Source organism: Vombatus ursinus, unplaced genomic scaffold, assembly GCF_900497805.2.
Source record: "Vombatus ursinus unplaced genomic scaffold, bare-nosed wombat genome assembly UNPS02014818.1, whole genome shotgun sequence".
In the NCBI taxonomy this organism is placed as follows: domain Eukaryota; kingdom Metazoa; phylum Chordata; class Mammalia; order Diprotodontia; family Vombatidae; genus Vombatus; species Vombatus ursinus.
The window spans coordinates 43,672,005-43,678,871 of record NW_020954596.1 but is presented as its reverse complement, the minus strand read 5'-3'; the positions used below and the strand labels follow the sequence as shown (position 1 = coordinate 43,678,871).

The 6,867-nt window shown below is 34.5% G+C and overlaps 1 non-coding gene across 1 annotated transcript; it reads right to left on the bottom strand.

Annotated features, from left to right (window-relative positions):
• Positions 1 to 2,661: 2,661 nt before the first annotated feature.
• On the bottom strand, positions 2,662 to 2,764 carry LOC114023885. Its single transcript, XR_003566835.1, has one exon. It is a non-coding gene; the product is annotated as a U6 spliceosomal RNA (small nuclear RNA).
• Between the last annotated feature and the right edge of the window lie 4,103 nt (positions 2,765 to 6,867).

The following is a 6,867-nucleotide window of genomic DNA, read 5'->3' as shown; positions in this document are numbered from 1 at the left end:
GTATAACAAAGTAAACATGAAAAAGAAATCATAAGGAACTCAATAAGGTTAAACTATTTACTTTTGTATGTGGAAAGATAGCAGATGTTTTCTTTTGCAACATAACTAATATAGAAATATTTTTTGTATAACTTCACATATGTAATTGATATCATATTGCTTCCCTTCTCAAGAGGTGGTGGAAGGGTAAGACTGAGGGAGAGAATTTGGAACTCAAAATTTTTAAAAATTATTTTAAAGTTTAAACATAATTGGGAAACATTTAATTAAATAAATAAAAATTAAAATAATTTGAATCCTTTTCCATTTAGTGAATATATGTTTAGTATTCATATTACTTAATTATTGATGATATCTTTTAGCAAAATGTAGTTTCCCCGATTACCTGTTTTAATTAGGTCTATTTTTGCTTTTGCTTTGTCTGAGATAAAGATTACTATCCCTGTTTTTTTGTTTGTTTGATTGTTTTTTAATGATAGTTGAAGCATAGTAGATTCTGCTCCAGACTGTTATTTTAACTATATGTGTCCTTTTGTTTCAAGTGTATTTCTTGTAAACAACATTGTTGGATTCTGGTTTCTCTTTTATTGTGAGCTTATCCCATTACTAACTGTGTATTTCTCTCCATCCTATTTTTTTTCCTGTTTATCCTTTCTGTTCTCTCTTTTGATGTTGTCCCTCCTCAAAAGTCTGTTTAGCAACCCCTGCCTCCCTTAATCCACCTTTCCATGCACCTTCAACATCCATGTTGAGAAGCTCAGGCATTGCCTGAGTCACCCAACACTTCCCCTCCCCTATAAAAGCTCTTACTTGCATGCCTTTTTTGTAAGAAAATTTTTTCCATTCTTCTCCCTTCTCCCAGTGAATCCTTCTCTCTCACTGTTTCATTTTTTTTGGTCATTCCTATATAACCGACTCATACTGTGCTCCCTATGTATACTTCTTTTAATTGTCCTAATAGTGATAAAGTTCTTAGGAGATACAATGATCATTTTTCCATATAGGGATGTAGAGTTTAACGTTATTAAGTCCCTTATGATTTCTCTTTTATATTTACCTTTTTGTTCTTCTCTTCAGCATTGTGTTTAAAATCAAATTTCCTATTCATCTCTGATCTTTTCATCAGGAATGCTGAAAAGTCCTCTATTTGATTAAATAATGTCCCCCCCGCGCCTTGAAGGATTATACTCAATTTTGATGGGTAGGTTATTCTTGGTTACAATTTTTACTTCTTTACCTTCTGGAATTTCATATTCCAAATCCTCCACTTAAAAAAAAAAATGTTAACTGGTAAATCTTGTGTAATCTTGACTGTGGATCTATGGTATTTGAATGATTTCTTTCTGACTACTTGAAGTATTTTCTCTTTGACTTCAGAGCTCTGAAATTTGGCTATAATAATATTCCTAGGAGTTTTCATTTTGGGATCTCTTTCAAGTGATCAACAGACTCATTCAATTTCTCTTTTGCTCTCTGGTTGTAAGATACAGGGTAAGTTTTCCTTTACAAATTCTTGAATTATGATATCTAGGTTACTTTTTTTATTGTGACTTTCAGGTAGTCCAATAATTGTTTTTTTTCTTATTTTATTTTTTCTCAATTGCAATTGTTAAATAATTTTGACATTCATTTTTTAGAATTTTGAGTTTCAAATACTCTCCTTCCCTCCATGCCCCCCCCCTTGCATGATTGTATTGATCAGAATAGCTAAGACATATGATCATCATACAATATTGCTCTTAATGAATACAATATTCTTTGGCTCTGTTCACTGCACTTTGTATCAGTTCATATAAGTCTTCTCAGGTTTTTCTCACCATTTTCTTATAGTATAATAGTATTCCATCACAATCATATATCACAACTTGTTCAGTCATTCCAAATTGATGGACATCCCTTCAATTTCCAATTCTTTGCCACCACAAAAAAGGAGCTTTTATAAATATTTTTGTACTTATAGGTTCTTTCCCCTTTTCTTTAATCTTGTTGGGATACAAACTTAGCAGTGGTATTTCTGCATCAAAGTCTTAGTATACCAGTTTTTGCATGTCCCCTCCAACATTTGTCATTTCCTTTTTCTGGTACCTCAGAGTTGTTTTAATTTGCATTTCTCTAGTCAATAGTGAATTAGAACATTTTTTTTTGGTCAGACAATTGGGGTTAAGTGACTTGCCCAGAATCACACAGCTAGTGAGTATTATGTGTCTGAGGCTGGATTTGAACTCAGCTCCTCCTAACTCCAAGGCCAGAGTTCTATCCACCTAGCTGCCCCTTCTTTTTTTTTAACCTCAGCTGAAGCATAATAAATTCTGCTTCAGCCCCTTATTTTTACTTCCTGGTTCAAGTGTATTTCTTGTAAAGAACATATTATTGGATACTGCTTTTTAATCCTTTCCACTATCCACTTCCATTTTATATACTTACTGTGTATTATGCTTACTGTGTATTTCCCTCTGTCCAATTTTCCCCTTTTTATCCTTTTCTCTCTCTCATTTTACCCTGTTCTTCATCAAAAGTCTATTTTGCTTCTGACCACTGGCTCTCTTAATCTTGCCTCCTTTTGTAGGTAAGATAGATTTCTATACCCGAGTGTGTCCATTATTCTTTCTTTGAGCCAATGCCAATGAGAATAAGGTTCAAGCATTCCCTGCCACCCCCCCCAAATGGAATGTGTCATGAATTTGCATATCATTCTTGAACAGTGGCCATGCTAATTTTCTCTGTATCATTTCAGTTTTAGGATATATGCTGCCAATGTGAGCACTACCCCAATAATTCTTAAATTATATCTCTTCAAGCTATTTTCCAGGTCAGTTGTTTTACCAATAAGACATTTCACATTTTCTACTATTTTTTTCATCCTTTTGATTTTGTTTTATGGTATCTTGATGTTTTATGAAGTTATTACCTTCTACTTGTCCAATTCTGATTTTTAAGGAATTATCTTTTTTCAGTGAGATTTTGTACCTCTCTTTTCCATTTGGCCAATTCTACTTTTTAAGGAGCTCTTTGCTTTTGTGAATTTTTATACTTCTTTTACCATTTGTCCAATTCTGCTTTTTAAGGTGTTATTTTCTTCAGTATGTTTTTTTGTAGCTCTTTGATCAAGCTGTTATTTCTCATTTCATAATTTTCTTTCAAAATTCTCATTTTTAATCTCATTTTTCCTCTACCATGTTACCTCTTTCTTTAGCACTTCTAGGACATCTTGTTGGACTTGTGTCTAATTTATTTATTTTTTATTGTCTTTGAGACTTTATAGCTTTTTCTTGTTGTTGATTTCTTCTGAGTTTCTATATTTACCTTTCCTGTCACCATAATACCTTTTTATGGTCAGGTTCTTTTTTTTGTTGTTTGATCATTTTTTTCCCAATCTATTTCTTGTCTTTGAAATTTATTTTATTGTTGGACTCTGCCAACCTAGGGAAGCACTATCCTGTTTCAATGTTTTGTTTTTTTGTTTGTTTGTTTGTTTGTTTGTTTGTTTTTGCACTGCAATTTCAGAACTAGTTCTGGATGTCTGTAAGTTGTCAGTGCTTCTAAGGTGGTACAGGAGAGAGGTATTGTCACTGTTCTCCTGGTCTATGCTCTGGTCTTTTTGTAGGAAGAACACCTGCTCCCCATACAACTACAAGTATTAGTCATCCTCTCAGCCCTGGAATTATGACTAGGGCCACTACTGCTTTATGACTACAAGTATTCTTCTTATTCTGGCACTGTATATGAGCAATGAAGTTGCTAAAAATTGCCAGTTTCTTCACCCGATACAAGCAAAAGGTCGACTATAATTTCCTTCTGATCAGTTTTCTGACCCCCTTACCATCTCTGGGCTGAGAGCTCTGGATGCTACCTCTTCCTCTGTCACCACCTCCAAGGCCCAGAGCTGGTGCTACTGCCCACATGCACTGTAGGCCAGCCCCTACTCCAGTGCTACAGACCTCTCCTACTAACCTTCTAAGATGTCTTGGGCTGGAAAAATGCCACCCTGTCTTTTTCTTGCCTGTGATGCTCCAGAATTTGATTTGAAATGTTATTTTAAAGTTGTATGGAGAAGAATGTTGGGAGAGTTTAGCTGGGTTACCGTCTCTACTTCATCTTTGTTCAGCCCCACAGTTTTCAAAGGAAGAAATCTAAACTATCAATAGTTATATAAAATGTTTGAAATCATTAATAATAAGAAAAAATGTTAATTATAGCAGCTCTAAAGTTCCACTTCATACCCATCAGATTGGCAAAGTAGACCAAAAAAAGGAAACTGGTAAATGTTAGAGGGGCTATGGGAAACCAGGCACATTAACACACTCTTGGTTAAGTTGTGAATTAGTTCATTCATTATGAAAGCAATTTGGAGCTATGTCCCCAAAGTTACTATTCCATGTATACACTTTAATCTAGCAATACCATTGTAAGGCCTATATTCCAAAGAAATTGAAGAAAGAAGAAATATGCTCATATGTTACAAAAATATTTGTAACAACTCTTTTTGTAGTGTCAAAGAACTAGAAACTAAGGGGGCACCTGTCAGTTGGAGAAAGTTTTAACAAATTATTCTATATGAATATAATGGAGTGCCACTGTGTCATAAGAAGTGAGAGTTACAAAAAAGACAAAAGAGAGAGTTACGCATAAACCTTGGAACAATTGTATGAGCTGATATAGAACATAGTGAGAATCAGGAGAACAATTTGCATGAAAAAAAAGAACAGTGACCTTAAAATACTTTAAAAGATTTTAAAAATTCTCATCAGTGCAATTGCCAATCGATTGCCATCGATTCCAAAGAATTGATGAGGAAGAATTCTGCCTAGCTTCTGACAGAGAAGTGATAATCTCAAGACACCAAATGAGGTACATTTTTGGACATGAACAATATGGGAATGTGTTTTGATTATACATATTGGTAGGGTATGTGTGATATCCATGTAGGTCATGAGTATATATCTGGAAGTCTATTTAAATGAAGCTCTCAAAGAGGACTAAGTAGATGTCTCTGGAATCTTTCCCATCCCTCTCCAAGGGACATTTTGTTTCCTTCTAGGAAGGAAAGAGGAAATTGGGAACAGGAGTTCTCTTCTCCTCAGAGAGAGGATAATTGACTAGAATCATGTCTATCTGTCCCTAAACATTGTTAGCCTAGGAGAAAAAATTTCTAGGTTCTAGCCACTCTCCTGATCATTATACCTTAACAGAGGACTACCCCAAGGTATATCCAAAGACCTGAACCCCTTCCCATCAAAAGTCAGTGAAACAAAGAATATCACATCACAATAGTGAATGGTCAATATTCCTATTTACCCAAGCTGATAGGAAACAGAAATCAGAGAAGTTATATAGATTAGAATATATCAAAATGTATGAGTTACTTGTGGCAAGATATCTCAGAGAGTTTAGCAAGCTGGAAATAGAAATACATGTAAGGCATTCTGCTACATGAGGATAGTATTATGCAAATGCCTAAACTTGAGCCACAAGTTACATTCATTACAGTGGTCATTTTCTTTTCTTACTCCCCTCTACCATGGAGAAGGCTTAGGATGCTGGAGGAAAAAAAAAACTTGTTAATACAGACATTTTTAAAATTAAAAACCCAAAGTCAATTTTCTACCCTTATGGAAATTATACTTAAATAGGATAAGACATATTTATGAATAATTATAATTCATACCGATGCATAATGAGTTTATCAGAGAGTTTCAAAACAGTGCTGTATGAAGTTTGAAGGGAAAGGTTTGTTAACTAAGAAGAGGGATCAGGGAAGTCTTCATGGAAAAATGTCAACTGCATTGAGTAATTTAACAGACAAAAATGGAGGAAGACATTGAAGTCCTAGGAAACAGTGCTATACAATGACATAGAAGGTGGAGAGGGGCAGGGAGGAAACCCAGTTTTGCTAATGTACCAAGTAAGTGGAGAAGAGTAATAATCAATATGGATGGAAAGGTATAATGGTGACCAAGTGAGGAAGGTCTAGATTGCCAAAAAAAATGGTATTCTGATTTTAATTCATAAGCAATAGGGAATTATTTTTGAGCAGAAGTAAGGCAAGAACTGACCTATGCATAAATAAAACAATCCAATGACTATAATTTTCCCTCTTCCCTCTTTCTCTTATCACTCACTGGTAAAGATCAAATTTAGTGGGGAGGTGACCAAAATAAATAAAATGATTAGTTATTGAATCACTGAAAGTTAGTTTTCTTATGATTGTATTGTGGCTACTATAAAAAAGAAATGTTGGGTTTTGTTTTGTTTTGTTTTTCTCGTCTTCCATTCTGGAAATGCTTCTAATTGAAGCTTTTATAACTAAAGGGCCTGAGCCAAACAAACAAATAAAAGTACCTAAAGCTGTGGTCACTTGATCAAACCATAGAATAGATTATTGCTGGTTGTAATCATCAACAAAACAAAGCAAAACATAGATGAAAGTATTAGACCTTGTTAATATCATAGCTAAGATTTATCTAGTCCTCAGGGCATGTGCTTATTTTGATGTTGGATTAATTTTCATTGAAATTTTCATTTCATTGAAATGTTAAGATTGTGTCTAGTGCCAGGTTTAATATTGCAATTAGGCAGTAAGCCAATCAATCAACATGAATTGAGCACTGCCTTGTAAATAACTGATGTCCTTTCTTTTATCTTAAATTGTTTGAGGACAAAAATATATATCCCAGTGAGTATCTCCCTGAGACAGAACTTAACAGTAAAGCTTAAGGACAGAAAGGGAATAGAAAAAGCTTCCATCTAGAATTTTAACTCTACTGGTTGTTAGCATAGCACTGACTCGGAATTATCCCTTTCATCCTCCCTCCATCAGGGAACATGAAAGAGTTTGTCCAGATAGCTTGCAGGTGGGGTGGGAGGCTG